The sequence below is a fragment of the Pan troglodytes genome, chromosome 2, assembly GCF_028858775.2.
Source record: "Pan troglodytes isolate AG18354 chromosome 2, NHGRI_mPanTro3-v2.0_pri, whole genome shotgun sequence".
In the NCBI taxonomy this organism is placed as follows: Eukaryota; Metazoa; Chordata; class Mammalia; order Primates; family Hominidae; genus Pan; species Pan troglodytes.
The window spans coordinates 117,426,400-117,443,566 of record NC_086015.1 but is presented as its reverse complement, the minus strand read 5'-3'; the positions used below and the strand labels follow the sequence as shown (position 1 = coordinate 117,443,566).

Here is a 17,167-nt window from a genome sequence, read left to right as displayed (position 1 = left end):
GAACAAGGACCTTTACCTCAAAAGGTTAAACATAGCATTACTATATGACCCAGCAATTCCATTTCTAGTTATATACCACAAATAATTAAAAACAAGTATTCATATGAGTACTTGTACACAAATATTCATAGAAGCACTATTCACAATAGCCAAAATGTAGAAAGAATTCAAATATTCATCAATGAATAAACAAACTGTGGTATATACATATAATAGGACATCATTTGGTCATCAAAAGGAATGAAGTTGATACATGCTACAATGTGAATGAACCTTGAAGGCACTCACTGTGCTAATGAAAGAAGTCAGACACAAAGGTCACATGTTGTATGACTTCATTTATATGAAATATTCAGAGTAACAGGTAAATCCATAGAGACAGAAAGAGTGGTGTCCGAGGATGGGAGAAAAAGGAAAGAGGAGTAACTGTTTGATGGGTACACAGTTTTCTTTTGTGGTGATGAAAATATTTTGGAACTAGATAGAGGTAGTTGTTGTACGATATTGTGAATGTAATAAATGCCACTTAATTGTTCACTTTAACATAGTTAATTTTATCTATGTGAATTTTACCTCAATAGAAAAAATGTTTAAATTATGAAAAGAAATTTAAAATTAAAAAAGAACAGGGACCTCTAACATTCTATGTTCTGAGATTTGAAAACTCAATATGTTAAGATGGCAACTTTCTACAAATTGATATATAGACAACACAATCCCTCTCAAAATTCCACCAGCCTTTTTCATCACGAACTGACAAGCAGATTGTAAAATTTACATAGAAGTACAAAAGACCTAGAATAGCCAAAAGACACTGTTTAAAAAGAAAAGTACCTAGAATAGGTAAATCTGTAGAGACAGAAAAGAGATCAGTGGTTTTCCATGCGTGGGAAGAAAGGAGTTGGAGAATGTTTAATCCTTGATTTCAAAACTAACTATAAAGCTGCAGTTATCAACAGTATGGTATTTGCAGTAAGAAGACATATAGACCAATGGAACAGAATTGACAGTCCAGAAACAAATCGTTATATTTATGGTCAATTGATTTTCAGCAAAGACAATTCTGGGAAAAGAAGAGCCTTCCAAAATTCATATGTTGAATCCATAACCCCCAATGTGACTGTATTTGGAGTTAAGGCCTATAAGGAAGTAATTATGGTTAAATGAGGTCATCATAAGAGTGGGACCCTTATATGATAGGATTAGTGTCTTTATAAGAAAAGACATAAGAAAGCTTATTTCCCAGATCCATGTATTCTATTGATTGGGTCAGCACACACAATGATCATTGATTTAGAGTGTATACTGTTGTCTGAAACCTGGTATCTCATCATCAGAAACTATCATCTCCAAGCTGATGCCCCAGTTGTGCATTTAAAAAGCTGTTCTGACACTTCTCAAAAGAAAACATTTATGCAGCCAACAGACACATGAAAAAATGCTCATCACTGGCCATCAGAGAAATGCAAATCGAAACCACAATGAGATACCATCTCACACCGGTTAAAATGGCGATCATTAAAAAGTCAGGAAACAACAGGTGCTGGAGAGGATGTGGAGAAATAGGAACACTTTTACACTGTTGGTGGGACTGTAAACTAGTTCAACCGTTGTGGAAGACAGTTTGGCGATTCCTCAAGGATCTAGAACTAGAAATATCATTCGACTCAGCCATCCCATTATTGGGTATATACCCAAAGGATTATAAATCATGCTGCTATAAAGACACATGCACACGTATGTTTATTGCAGCACTATTCACAATAGCAAAGACTTGGAACCGACCCAGATGTCCATCAATGATAGACTGGATTAAGAAAATGTGGCACATATACACCATGGAATACTATGCAGCCATAAAAAAGAATGAGTTCATGTCCTTTGTAGGGACATGGATGAAGCTGGAAACCGTCATTCTCAGCAAACTATCGCAAGGACAGAAAACCAAACACTGCATGTTCTCACTCATAGGTAGGAATAGAACAATGAGAACATTTGGACACAGGAAGGGGAACATCACACACCGGGGTCTGTCATGGGGTGGGGGGAGGCGGGAGAGATAGCATTAGCAGATATACCTAATGTAAATGATGAGTTAATGGGTGCAGCACACCAGCATGGCACACGTATACATATGTAACAAACCTGCACATTGTGCACATGTACCCTAGAACTTAAAGTATAATAAAAAATAAATAAATAAAAAATAAATAAAATAAAAAGCTGTTCTACATTCCATTAGGCTGGAAACTTCAGAGAGCTGTGATGTGTAATAGGAGCAGTGGATCACATTGTCATGTCCACACAGCCATACTTCCATTAACATAAGCAGTTACTTTAGTCCAGTGCAATGTTTGGCAGGATCCTGTTTCAGTGGATCAAATGCTACATACGCACTGTCTAGCTGAAGTTGTATGAATAGGATAAGTGTCCATTCGTATCAAAATCACAGGGTGGAATCACATGGTGGAAAGGACCCATTTTGTCATTAAGAAGAATAGTTTGCCATTAAGAAGCTGGTTGGTCTTCTTGAGGGATGGAGCCATACTGGAGACTCAGTGATGGTATCTGTTGCTGTCAGGCTGGATCTTCAGCAGTGGCAGTAATTAGATCAGCCTTAGCAAGTCAGAGCGCGTGTTGTTGGGCCTATACATAGCTTCCATCACCACCACTGTTTCTCAGTCATGGTTGTTGTACTTATCCATTTACCATCAAAATTAGGCAAGGGAGTATTCTTTTCTGTTGCCATCATGTAAGAGAAGAGCTATCTTCTCCTGATTAAGAAAGTCAATTAGGCCAGTCACTGCGGCTCACACCTATAATCCCAGCACTTTTGGAGGCCGAGGCCAGCAGATCACCTGAGGTCAGGAGTTAGAGACCAGCCTGGCCAACATGGTGAAACCCCATGTCTACTAAAAATACAAAAATTAGCAGGGCTTGGTGGCAGGTGCCTGTAATCCCAGCTACTTGGGAGGCTGACAGAGGAGAATCACTTGAACCTGGGAGGCGGAGGTTGCAGTGAGCCGAGATGGTGCCATTGCACTCCAGCCTGGGTGACAAGAGTGAAACTCCGTCTCAAAAAAAATAAAAATAAAGTCAATTAGTCTTGTTAGGATGGTGTCTCCATTCCTTACCCATGGTCCATTAATGTGCCTATTGTGCCAGCACTGATAGGAGCTGGCTGACATCAACTGGCTAAGACATTCTACTTCCCAGGTTGTATAGAGTCAACTGTCCAAATCATTCACTACCGCCTATAAGTGATACATATCTTATCTCAGAGTATTTCTCTCGACAAAGGCACCATCTGATGCTTTATCCATTAGGAAGAATTTCTCTCATCCCTAATTTTCTGGGACACGCTGAGGATGTAGTCCTGTTATATAGCAATAGTCTATTTTTAGCTTGCTACTACATTCCAATCTTACCCGTGCATAAATCAAACTCAGCTTTTGCCCTCACTCCATGCTGCCGTAAGTGTGAGCTAAGGGTGAGGCATCAGTGCAAATGTGGTGGATGACCTAGTAGTCTGGGCCACATATGAGTGCAACTTATTTGTGCTCTCTGGCTCTGCTAATGCCTGATCCCAAACGTATCATTTCCTTCCTTACAATTGTTGGTAGGCCTGCCTGCCTTCATGATTTGGGGGTCTGTCAGAATTCGCAATGGGCAGTCCTTGCTGTGTGGACCCTTAGCATCCCATAGTTGGGTGCTGTGTTCCTACTAGGAACCAGTAGGGCACCAGGAATATTTATCTAAACGTATAGTTCTCTGCTGCAAATTGCTTGTCTTGCTTCTGAATCCTAGGGGTCTATTTGTGTTTGCCTATTGAGGCCTGCCATAAAATGTACACAGCCTTTTTCTATCAATGATACCTCCTATACTGTAGGCTCTACCACATCATGTGACCAAAATCATCATATGACAGAGCAGCTTGCACTACTGCCTGGTCCTGCTGCAGAGCCCTTTCCTGCTCTGGGCTCTCTCCAAATCTGGTAGACTCATGTTTCACCTGGCGTATGTGCTAGAGTAGTGTCTCTGAGTGTGAAATGTGCTGCTTTCAGAACCAGAAGACGCTTATTGGTGCTGGGTTTCCTTCTTAGTTATGGGAAATGCAAGTTACAATAATTTGTCCTTTACTTTGAAGTGCATGTCTCAGCATTCCCCAGCCTACTGGACCTCTAAAAATTTTACTAATGTGGAAAGTCTCCGAATCTTTATAGTATTTTTTAAAATCTCCCACCCTTTGGAGTATATGTGTCTAGCCAAGGCTTCCAAAGCCCTTGCCAGTTGTTCACTTGGTCTGATTAATATGATGTTACAGATGTAGCAAACTAATGAAAAGTTGTGCAAAATGTCCATGTGGTCCAGCTTCCTTTGGATAGTATTATGTCCACAGATGGGAGAATCTGTATAGTCCTGAGGCAAGACAGTAAATGTAAACTTTTGTTCTTCCCAAGTGAATGAATTTCTGATCTTCCTTACTGATAGGGATGGAAATGAACACATAAACACACCAGATTGATGGCCTCATAGTACATACTTGAGGCCATGTTAAAGACATCACATCTGGCACCACAGCTGCAATTAGGGGCTACCACTTAGTTGGCTGTGTGGCAGTCTACTGTCATCCTCCAGGGTCTGGAGGGGACAGACTGATGCATTAGTGGAGACCATCAGCCCTGAATTCTCTAGATCTTCAATGGTCACTCTAATTTCTGTCATGCCACCTACCGTCATTTTTTAAATTTATTATCTTGCCTTGAGGGGAAGTTTCAGAAGCTCCCACTTGGCCTTCCCGTTACACTAGTTCTCCAGGGTCAAGCACACAACGATGTTCAGCCAACTGCTACATATGTCCATCCCAATTATAAATTGGAATTTACACATTTGGGAACTAAGAAAACGACCCACAATGAGTCACACTTAGGCCAATGTTACATGTACTACCTGGCTCCCATATGACCTCACTTCAACAGGAGGTCCATGATGACATGGGTCCCTAACAAACACAAACTCTGAGTTGGAGATTCACATGCAGAAAGTTTATCGGAACTTGAGGATCAACACTCACGTAGGATAAAGGAAGACTGGGCAGAAGAGGAGTGGGACTCTGAGTCAGTTGTAACAAGGACTTTGGCAGTCCCATAGGGGTCTCTGGATCTGGGATAGCCCTTCAAACTTGTCCTGGCTTTAGGCATACAAAACAGGCTTTTATATGCCCATATTACTGAGTTATAAGAAGTATCTGTCTCCAGGGAGGAGGCACAACATAAGAGTGATGGTTCTCTTCAGCTGAGAACCAGTCCTGTACAGGGACTTAGCTGAGAGCCACTGGCCATAAGCCACCAACACTCCCCTCAGCTGGGGGAATAACTGCCTTAGTTTTGATGTAAGACTATAGGCAGTAGACTATAACATCTGCTACATGTGCTCAGCTAAAATTCTCAGATGTTTTCCACTAAAGTTATATTAAACCAAGTCTTGAACTTTTGTATTTTTGTTTGTTTGTTTGTTTGTTTGTTTTGAGACGTAGTCTTGCTCTGTCATGAAGACTGAAGTGCAGTGGCGTGTTCTCAGCTCACTGCAACCTCCTCCACCCAGGTTCAAGTGATTCTCCTGCCTCAGCCTCCTGAGTAGCTGGGATTACAGGTGGGTGCCACCACGCCTGGCTAATTTTTGTATTCTTTAGTAGAGACAGGGTTTCACTATGTTAGCCAGGCTGGTCTCGAACTCCTGGCCTCAAGATGATCCCCCCGGCCTCAGCCTCCTAAAGTGCTGAGATTACAGGCATGAGCCACCATGCCTGGTCTTGAACTTTGGATGTAGATTTTTGGAACCAATGCTGGATCTTGTATTCATCATCTATTCGACTTGTTGGTTTTATCCTAGCATTCCAGCCTGTTTAGTCACTGAATTTTAATTACAATAGCTACTGTCTTAGACTTCCCTTGAGATTTGAATTATCTCCAAATGGAAGAATATATTAAAGGGAATGTTGTCATGTTATTGAAAAAACACTGAGGCCTAAATCCTAAGGGTCAGAGTCAGTGTCATACGCTATTTGTAGGACTTGCACAGAATATCACATACTCTTCAGCCAAATATATCGTTGTATCAGTTAGAATATGTCTTTGCCCGAAATATCAGAAAACCCTGACTCAGATTTTCTTCAACAATGAGGTTTATTTTACTCACTCATGAAGAAGTCTATATGAAGTATGAGCTTCAGACTGGCAGATTCAGTGGCTTAGCAGAGTCATCATGGATTCAAGCTCTTTCCATCTCCCGTCTGCTAACTCCAGAGGTTTGCTTTGCTCTCGAGCTGGCTCCCCACCCTTCACCTCCATAAGTAATGATGGAGCCATTCTAGGAGTCATATCTGTCACAACAATGCTCAGTAACTGCAGAATCACTCTTCTCCTCATGTCATTTCTTTGCCCAATACTCCCAAAACTCCCCCTTTTATCTTATTAACCAGGTTTAAATCACAGCAGCAATCCATCCTAGCAAGGTGAATGGAATACCATGATTGGCTTAGTCTTGAATTAATCATTTGCAGTGGAATAGATGTCAATGCTTGTTTATTGCTCTCTAGTTGATAGAATCTATTCTGTTCCCCTTTGTGAAAAGTTTTCAGCCTTCAGGCACCTCTCCCATTTGCTGTAATTCCCAACAGATTATCGCTTTTCTTTGGATGTAGCCATGTTATTCGTTTGTCCTAAAATACCAGACCCCAGGCCAGGTGCGGCGGCTCACACCTGTAATCCCAACACTTTGGGAGGCTGAGACGGGTGGATTGCTTGAGGTCAGGAGTTCGAGACCAGCCTGGCCAACATGGTGAAACCCCATCTTTACTAAAAATACAAAAATTAGCCAGGCGCAGTGGTATGTGTGTATAGTCCCAGCTACTCAGGAGGCTGAGGCAGGAGAATCACTTGAACCCGAGAGGCAGATGTTGCAGTAAGCCAAGATTGCACCCTGCACTCCAGTCTGGGTGACAGAGCAAGACTGGCTCAAAACAAACAAACAAACAAAAAATTGAAGGTTGTATATCCTTAGGTCTCTTTCCTTTGGCTCCTTAATCTGAAAGTTGGCTGTCATTTTCACCATGTGCCCTAGGGAGCCAAGCTGAGTTTCATCTTCTGTTTCCATGGGAAATTCATGCACACAAAGCAATTAACAAGTTTTAGAAGAATTACACAAGATTTGAGCAGAGCAGGGAAGAGGGGATGTGGTAGATCACTGTCTTCCTGGTTTTGTTGCTCCTATACTTGCTTTTCACCATCTTTCTCTCAAATGTGGCCAGGGAGCTCCTAAGTCTTCTCCTATCTTTGAGGCTGAGACTCTGGGGATCTCTGTCCCTTTCCCTAGTGGGATAATATCAGTGTGCTCCTTCTGCACAAATACAGTCTCTCTCTGAGAGAAATGTCAGTTACAACTACTTTTTGCACCTAGGAGAAGACAGAAGCAAAATGAACACTAAAAAAAAGTAAGCACTGCTGAACTTCTGTTGACATTACACAACCTTACTTCCTCAAAGAGCAGGTTGCTCCATGTTTGTGCTTCTCTTTACTCTAAGTAATGCAGCCTTTAGCGCTTTTTTGTAAAGCTCAGCTTTAGCCTCCTTTATTCTGTTCTTGAAGGTTCATGATAGTCTTTTGTGTTCAAGCTTATCTATAATCCCCTCCCTTTGCTTTCTGTTCATGTCCTTTTCAAAGCCTGAGCTCTGCAGAGAGCTCCCTGTATAACCACCTCCTTCTTTAGCTGTCTCCCCCTTTATCACTGGAATTATTTCCTATTATATTATAATCAGGATTTTATTGTTTAAATCTCCCACCTCTCCCAAGTCATGTTCTTTTAAAGTCTCACATTGCAGAATCACACCTGTGGTAACTACTCTTTTGAAGTGAAGAGTTAATTTGTGATGCAAATAATTACTTCTTTATCTCATTTTCAAAGAGGAATTTTCATAAAGATAAACTAGGAGCAAATTGTTTCACACCTTTTCCTCCTTTGTCACTTACTCTCCTTCCCCCCTCACTTTCCTTCTGTCCTTTTCCCCTCTGCTTGTTTCCTGCCTCCTTCCAGAATTGGTGTAAACCCCCTGGGTTTCTCTCCCAGGCTCTGCTTTTGTTGAACTGAAATACTTTCTGTTCATGTATTGGAGTGAACCTTTATCATACCAGGCATACTCACCCACCCCCTGCCTCAAGGAAATCTGGTGAGTGACGGCAAGTGAAGAAAGCACTTTCATAGGGAATTGCCTGTGTCTGTAACCCCTGGCAGCCGGGCTTTTCCGTTTCCTAACTGTCCTGCTTCTATCAACTTCAATTAAAGTCTACCTTTTTCAGCTGACAAACTCTAAGGAGTAAATGTCTCTATGCCTCTGCTTCCTCAGGAGTAAAATGAGGGCAATTCTTTCTCCTGTCTACTTCACAGAGCTATTGGGGAAAAAATTAATGTGCAAAGAAATATACATTGGAAAGCATGATTCATATGTAAAAGGATATTCACTGTTTATGCTTAATCATAGGTATGCTGCCTAAAAAATCAAGGACAGGATTTTTGAACATAAAACTGGGCAGGAATGAATTAACTTTAGGGAGGATTTTGAGCTGGGAACTCTGAGTTTTTTAAATCAAAAATTGTCCTATTCCCACCCAAACAAAGAGAAAGGAAAGGCCAAGGAAATGGGTTTTCAAGAGATAAAAATATTACTGTCTTCTTAACTGATTTGTTTCACTTTTGAAAATATAATAAAGACAAAGACATCTGGGAGACCAAGATGGAGGGAGTGGAGATAAGGGTGGGGCTTGCTCAAGAGTTGCAAAGGAAGGTAAAATGAGGACGCAAAGGTTCTGTAGGATAAGGAAAGTTGTTCTATGTGGAGTAGACATAGAAAGGAAGTTTAAAAAATGCTTTATCGGATAAAAATAAATTAAATTGTGCTATAGGAAAAGAGAGAGAAAAGCTGTGAGATACTTGTTAGAAAGAAACGATTCAATGAGAAGCTAAAAAGAGGAGTAAATCCTTTCAATCAAGAAGAAAACAAAAGCTTGCCTGGTAATCCCATCTCACTGTCTTTCCACTCACAATTATCACCACACCCTGAGGAAATGTAAGAGAAATTTCAAAGTTCTTGAAGTATTTCTTAATAATGTCAATTGATGAGCAACGTCATGGGGATAGAAACCAGAACATGAGTTTTAATTCATGCTAGGGGGAAAAAAAAAGAAAAGCCATAGGGAGAACAAATAAATAGCTGGCTTTTGTTGTGCTTCCCTGGTGATTACACAGGTTTGACCAAACTAACTCCCAAAGGGGAGATAGAGAACTAAGAGACAATTGGAGTACTCACTGGGCAGAAACTCTTAAGTTCTGCAACACTAGATGTGGTCCATGAGATAAAAAATGTCAGCTTCCTGGAAGATCATCTCATTTTTGAAAATATTATAAAATATATCAAAAACTCAGAATACTTAAAAGAATACCTGTATCTAATAGCTTTATCAAACATTAACATTTGGTCATTTCAGATCTTTTAAAAGAAGGGATACTTTACAAATATATGTAAACTCCTATAATATTTTCCTCCTCCCATGCCCATAAGAAGTCCCTTTCTGGCATTAAATGTTTACCCTTTTTTTTTTTCAGATGGAGTCTCACTCTGTTGCCCAGGCTGGAGTGCAGTGGCATGATCTTGGCTCACAGCAACCTCTGCCACCAGGGTTCAAGCGATTCTCCTGCCTCAGCCTCCTGAGTAGCTGGGATTACAGGCACCTGCCACTGCGCCCAGCCAATTTTTGCAGTTTTTGTTTTTTTTTTTTTTTTAGTAGAGATGGCATTTCACCATGTTGGTCAGGCTGGTCTCAAACTCCTGATTTCATGATCCACCTGCCTTGGCCTCCCAAAGTGCTGGGATTACAGGTGTGAGCCACTGCGCCCAGCCAAATGTTTACCCCTTTTCATCGTACTTTATGTTTTGTTACATACACATGTATCTCTATAATATTGGATTTCATGCTTTTAAACTTTATATTAAGCACTATTCTTTTTTATGTGAAACTTGCTTTTATCACATAAATTGATGTATGTAAGTGTAGTTCATTTATTTATTTTATTTGCTACACAACCATAGTATTTTCCTGTGGATAATCATTTACTTTGTTATCAAATCTTTATTGTTTTGAAAAGCTACAATGAATATTTTTGCATAAGTATCCTTGAGCATGTGTGCTGAACATTCTGTAGAACAGGGGTCCCCAATCCCTCGGCCACGGACCCCTACTGGTCCATGGCCTGTTAGGAATGGGTCTGCACAGCAGGAGGTGAGCAGCAGGCTAGTGAGCATTACTGCCTATCAGATCAGCAAAGGTATTAGATTCTCATAGGAGCACCAACCCTATTGTGAACTGTGCACATGGGGGTGGATCCCTCATGAATGGCTTAGTGCCATACCCTTGGTGATCAGTGAGTTCCCCTCTCTGAGTTCTGGTTGTTTAAAAGAGTGTGGCACTTCCCCCCATCTCTCTTTGGAGAGGGAGAATCGCTCTGTCACCCAGGTTGCAGTGCAGTGGCGCGATCTCAGCTCACTGCAACCTCTGCCTCCTGCTCAAGCGATTCTCCCGCCTCAGCCACCCAAGCAGGTGGGATTACAAGCGTGCGCCGTCACACGTGGCTAATTTTTGTATTTAGTAGAGACCAGGTTTCATCATGTTGGACAGGCTGGTCTGGAACTCCAGGCCTCAAGTGATCCGCCCTCCTTGGCCTCCCAAAGTGTTGGGATTACAGGCGTAAGCCACCGTGCTGGGCTGTCCCCCCTTCTCTCTTGCTCCCTCTCTCACCATATGATGCACTGACACTGCCTTTACCTTCTTCCATGATTGAAAGATTCCTGAGGCTGTCCCCAGAAGCAGATGCTGGCACCACACTTCTTGTACAGCCTGCGGAAACATGAGCCAAATAAAATCTCTTTTATAAAAAAAAAATTACCCAATCTCAGGTATTCCTTTATAGCAACACGAAAATGGACTAATGCATTCTCCAAAGCAGTTGCATTAATTTACTTTCCCATTCCCAGTATATGAAAGTTCCCATTTATCCACATTGTATTCAATCTTTTAAATTAACTACTTAATTTGCTAATCTAAAGGGTATGATTTGTTCCTAAACACTTTACAGTTTTATTGCCATTGTTGATGATATACCATTATCTATTACAATTGCAATTTGCTTATTACTGGTATATAGAAATACAATTTTTTTATATTGATCTTGGATCTAGCAGCATTCAATGACTTTCTGATTAACTCGTGTAGATTCTCTTAGATATCCTATGTAGTCAAATATGTTGACTGCAAATAAGGTCTGCTTTGGAATGTCTTTGTAAGTTTTATACCTTCCATTATTTCTCATCTTATTGCATTGTCTCCTAGGTCCAGTAGAATGTAGAATGGTTGTGACAATATAGTGTAATAAAGTTTCATCATTAATGTTTGTAAGATTTTGATAGATACTTTTTGTGCAGTTAAGAGTATTGTCTTCTATCCATAGGTGCTAAGAGTTTGGTTGTTTGTTTCTACATAAATTGAAAAGCCTTACCCATGCTTCCATCTTAAAGTCTATATTCCTAACATTCTTCCCCTAGATATCAGCATGACTGGCTCTCTTCCTTCACCTCTTCTACTCAAATGTCATCTATAAAAGGAACACTTTATATAATAGCAACTTGCTACTCCTAACACTAATTCTGCTAATTTTTCCCCTTAAATGAGTAAGTATGAGAATGCATAAGGTTTATCAAACGTGCTTTCTATTTTCTGTATCTATTACATTGACCATAGTTTTTCCTCTTAATTGATTGTATGTTATTCTTAGGATCAATTAATCTTGGCCATGGGGTGAGGGGGAAATATATATATATAAATAATGTATGTATATATATATATATATAATGTACATATGTATACACACACACAACATTTTATTTAGAATGTTTAAATCTGTATTTATGAGAAATACTGGTCTTTTTTTTAATGGCTTTGTTACAAAAGTATAATAACCTCATAAAATGAACTGAGTGCTTTTCCTCACTATTTTTCTTTTTCTTTTTTTTTATTATACTTTAAGTTCTAGGGTACATGTGCACAACATGCAGGTTTGTTACGTATGTATACATGTGCCATGTTGGTGTGCTGCACCCATTAACTCGTCATTTACATTAGGTATATCTCCTAATCCTATCCCTCCCCACTCCCCTCACTCCACAACAGGCCCCGGTGTGTGATGTTCCCCTTCCTGTGTCCAAGTGTTCTCATTGTTCAATTTCCACCTATGAGTGAGAACACCCTCACTATTTTTTGAAAGGTAGAGATTATCTGTTTGTTGAAGGTTTGTTAAATTATTCTATAAAAATCAACTGGGACTTCTGTCTTAAGGTCAGGGGCAGTGGGCAAAGCGCTATGGGGTGAAGCACTTTCTCCTAATGGGACTTTGACTTTGTACTAAGAAAAGAATGGTCAGCCTAGGAACTTCTGCTGCTACCTCACTGTCCAGAACTGGTCACATGACTATCTTTGTTGCAAGAGAGGCTGAGAAATTAAGTATTTTTAGTTAGGCACATTGTCTTCCTGAAAAGAAAAATCAAGATTCTGCTATTAAGGATGACAAAAAAGCAATGGCAACTGGGTAGGCAGCCACCAATGCCTTCTACAACAAAACTATTAGATATGCTGGAATGTTGGGACCTTTCAATCTATTCTTCATGTATCTTAACTGAAGTAAATAGATAAATAAACAAATACACATCTATGTATTCAGAATAAATACACACAAACACACACACACACACCTTTGTCTCTCTGGGGTATATTTTGGGTGAATTTCTCAATACTCTCTTCATCCTTCTAATTCAGTCTTCAATTTTATATAGATTAGAGTTTGTTTCATCATTATGAGTTAAATTCTATCCCCTCTCCTAAAAAAATATCTTGAAGCCCTAACCCCCAATACCTCAGAATATGGCATTATTTGGAGATAGAGGTAATCAAGTTAAAATGAGGTCATTAGAGTAGGCATTAATATAATCTGACTGGTGTCCTTATAAAAAGGGGAAGTTTGCAGACACACACATATGCACACACAGAGACAGAGAAAGAGAGAAGACAGAGAATGCCACAAGAAGATGAGGGCAGAGATCAGTGTGAAATGTGCATGGTGGTGCGTGCCTGTAGTCCCAGCTACTAGGGAGGCTGAGGCAGGAGAATGGCGTGAATCCAGGAGGCAGAGGTTGCAGTGAGCCAAGATCACACCACTGCACTCCAGCCTGGTGACAGAGGGAGACTCTGTCTCAAAAAAAAAAAAAAAAATCATTATATTAGTGTCCTAAAAACCTTTTATACTATATTTTTACTGTACCTTTTAAAATGGTACACCTGTTTAGGGCACTTACTATGAATGGAGTTTGCAGGACTGGAAGTTGCTGTTAGTCAATGAGTGAATGATAAATGAATATGAAGGCCTAGGACACTACTGTATACTACTGTAGACTGTAGGCTGTGGACTTTATAAACACTGCACATTTAGGCTACACTAAATTTACAAAAACATTTTTATGTTTATTTCTTCAATGATAAGTTAACCTTAGCTTACTGATACTTTTTAACACATTGGACAGCTGGACAAAAATATTTTCTTTCTTTATATACTTATTCTATAAGCTTTTTTCTATTTAAATTTTTTTTTAGTTTAGTTATTACTTGTTAAATCTTTTTTGTTAAAAACTAAGACACAAACACATACATTAGCCTTGGCCTACACAGGGTCAGGATCATCCATATCACTGTCTTCCCCCTCCACAGCTTGTCCCACTGGAAGGTCTTCAGGGGCAATAACATGCATGGAGCTGTCATCTCCTGTGATAACAATGCCTTCTTCTGAAATACCTCCTGAAGGACTTGCCTGAGGCTGTTTTACAGTTAACATTTTTTTATCAGTCAAATTAGCACACTCTAAAATAACAAAAAGTATAGTACAGTCAATACATAAATCAGTAACATAGTCATTTATAATCATTATCAAGTATTATGTACTGTTCATATTGCATGTGCTATACTTTTATATGACTAGCAGTGCAGTAGGTTTGTTTACACTAGCATCACCACAAACACATGAGTAATGAGTAATGTGTTGTACTAGAATGTTATGATAGCTATGACATAACTAGGCAATAGGAATTTTTCAGCTCCATTATAATCTTATGAGACCACTGCCATATACGCAGTCTGTCATTGACTGAAACATTGTTATGCAGTGCATGCGTGTACTAAAACTCTGCTGTTGTAGTGCAAAAGCAGCCATAGACAATATGTAAAAGAATGAAAGTAGCTGTGTTCTGGCCAGATGTGGAGGCTCATGTCTGTAATCTCAGCACTTTGGAAGGCCGAGGTGGGCGGATCACCTGAAGCTGGGAGTTCGAGATCAGCCCAGCCAACATTGTGAAACCCCGTCTCCATTAAAAATACAAAAATTATCCAGGTGTGGTGGCACACACCTGTAATCCCAGCTATTCGGGAGGCTGAGGCACGAGAATCACTTGAACTGGGAAGGCAGAGGTTGCAGTGAGCCGAGATCATGCCATTGCACTCTAGCCTGGGCAACAGAAAGAAACTCTGTCTCAAAAAAAAAAAAAAAAAAAAAAAAAAAAGTATGTAACTGTGTTCCAATAAAACTTTATTTACCAAAACAGGCAGAGGGCTGGATTTGGGCTGGGGTGCATGGTTTGCCCGCCTCTGCCTAGGAAGATAGTCAAGGCCATTTTTCCCAACCTCCTCTAACAAGTCAGGGAGTCACACTCTAGTCCCTGGCTCTGGTTCCCTATCTGTCATAGAATACATTTTGTCTTCTTTAAGGGATATGAAGTGTCAGATGCCACTGTCTGCTCCCAGACCCAGAGCCCAGGAGATCTGCGGCTGCAGCCCCATGCGCTACTTTGCGTTTGTTTATTGAAGTCCTAATATGTACTAGGCATTGTGCTGGGTCCCAGAGACATAATAATGAATGATGCAAATATGGTCCTAATCTCACGAAACTTACAGTTTGGTAGTAAAGACAAACATTAAATTACTTCCTGTTTTCTCGAGCTGCTGTTAGTTCACCTCGACCTGTAGTGCGCCCTCGACATGCCAGAGACAGCAAAGTCCGCTCCTGATCCCAACAAGGGCTCCAAGAGGTGGGTGACCACGGCGCAGAAGAAGGACGGCAAGAAACCAAGCGCAGCCGCAAGGCGAGCTACTCCGTGTACTTGCACAAGGTGCTGAAGCAAGTCCACTCCGACACCGGCATCTCCTCTAAGGCCATGGGGATCATGAACTCCTTCGTCAACGACATCTTTGAGCACGTCGCGGGCGAGGCTTCCCGCCTGGCGCATTACAACAAGCGCTCGACCATCACCTCCAGGGAGATCCCTGGACGGCCGAGCGCCTGCTGCTGCCCGGGGAGGTGGCCAAGCACGCCGTGTCCGAGGGCACCAAGGCCATCACCAAGTATACCAGCGCTAAGTAAACTTGCTAAGGCGGGACTTTCTCTGGAATTTCCTGATCTGACAAAAAAAGCTTCTTACCAAAAGAAGCACAATGGCCTTCTGTTACCCCATTATCTACTGCAGAGACTGAAGAATGCAACCACACCTGGATGGACTCTTCCACAAGATAAAGCTGGCCTCTTGGTCTCACTCAGATTCCAAAGAGAATCATTTACAAGTTAATTTCTGTCTCTCTGGTCCATTCCTTCTCCCTAATAATCATTTACTGTTCCTCAAAGAATTGTCTACATTACCCATCTCCTCTTTTGCCTCTGAGAAAGGATATATAATCTTCTGTAACCCACTGAGGGGTTGGGGTAATCATTCTGTGGTCCCCAGCCCTGTATATTAATAAATTTGTATGCCTTTTCTCTTAAAAAAAAAAAAGACAAACATTAAATAAATATGCACACACATAAGTGTATAACTATGATTCCAAATTGGGTCAATATTAAACAAGGAGGCTTTTATGAGAAAAAAATAACAGGAAACACTAAGTTACTGTAAATTGAAGAGCCAGGGAAGATCACTCTGAGAAAGTAAGAAACAAATCTGAGGAAGTAAAAGAGGCCTCTAGGATAGAAATGAGATTTCCTTGAAATTAGTCTGGGGAATATTGTTCCATGCAAAGCAGAGAATATGTATGAAGGTTCCAAGAAGGGAAAAAAGTATGTTAGTTCGAGCTTTTAATGAAAGTCTGAAGGCTAGTGAGTTTAGAGCTGTTGTCCAATACAGTGGCCATTGGCCACATATGGTTATTTAAATCTAGATTTAATTAATTAAAATTAAAATCTGTTCCTCAGTTGCTCTAGACACATTTTAAGTACTCAGTAGTTACATATGGCTACTATATTGAACAGTGCACATGTGGAACATTTCCTTCATCACAGAAAGTTCTGTTGGAGAGCATTAGTCCAAAGCATATGTAGAGATCTATAGTATACTTGAAATAATATTCATATGGAATTTTCATTAAATGGAAAATTATAAATGGAAGGCTTTTAAGTATCAGTATACAAACCAGGAAATAGAATGATATCAAATATATTAAAAATAAATGTTCAATCATTGGATTTAAAGTTGATGATATACTTAACATGGATGTATCCAGTGTAATACCTGGACCACTGATCAATCTTAGCACAAAAAAGATGGCCCACCATTGTGTACTTCCAGATGGAATAACACATCATCACCTATGAAATAGTCTTGCAAAAAAAAATCAAACCTGAACCTGCTCAATCCTTTAGATTAGCACTATCCAACAGAAATATAATGCAAACCACATGTATAATTTTAAGTTTTCTACCAGCCTCATTAAAAAAGTAAAAATGAATAGGTGAAAACAATTTTAACATATTTTTATTGAATCTAACATAATCAAAAATCATTGAAATTATGATTGAAGCATTGAAATTACAATTGATTGATTGATTATAATCAATGTAAAAATAATATTTTATATCTTTTTCTGTTAAGTTTTGGAAATGTGTTGTATTTTTACATTGTCAGCACATCACAATTGAGACTAGTTGCATTTCAAGCACTGAGTAGCCATATGGATGCTGATTCAAACCAACTAAC

General features: G+C 40.0%; 1 pseudogene; it reads left to right on the top strand.

Annotated features, from left to right (window-relative positions):
• Positions 1–14,903: 14,903 nt before the first annotated feature.
• On the top strand, positions 14,904–15,598 carry LOC104005687 (histone H2B type 1-K-like; annotated as a pseudogene).
• The last annotated feature ends 1,569 nt before the right edge of the window (positions 15,599–17,167 follow it).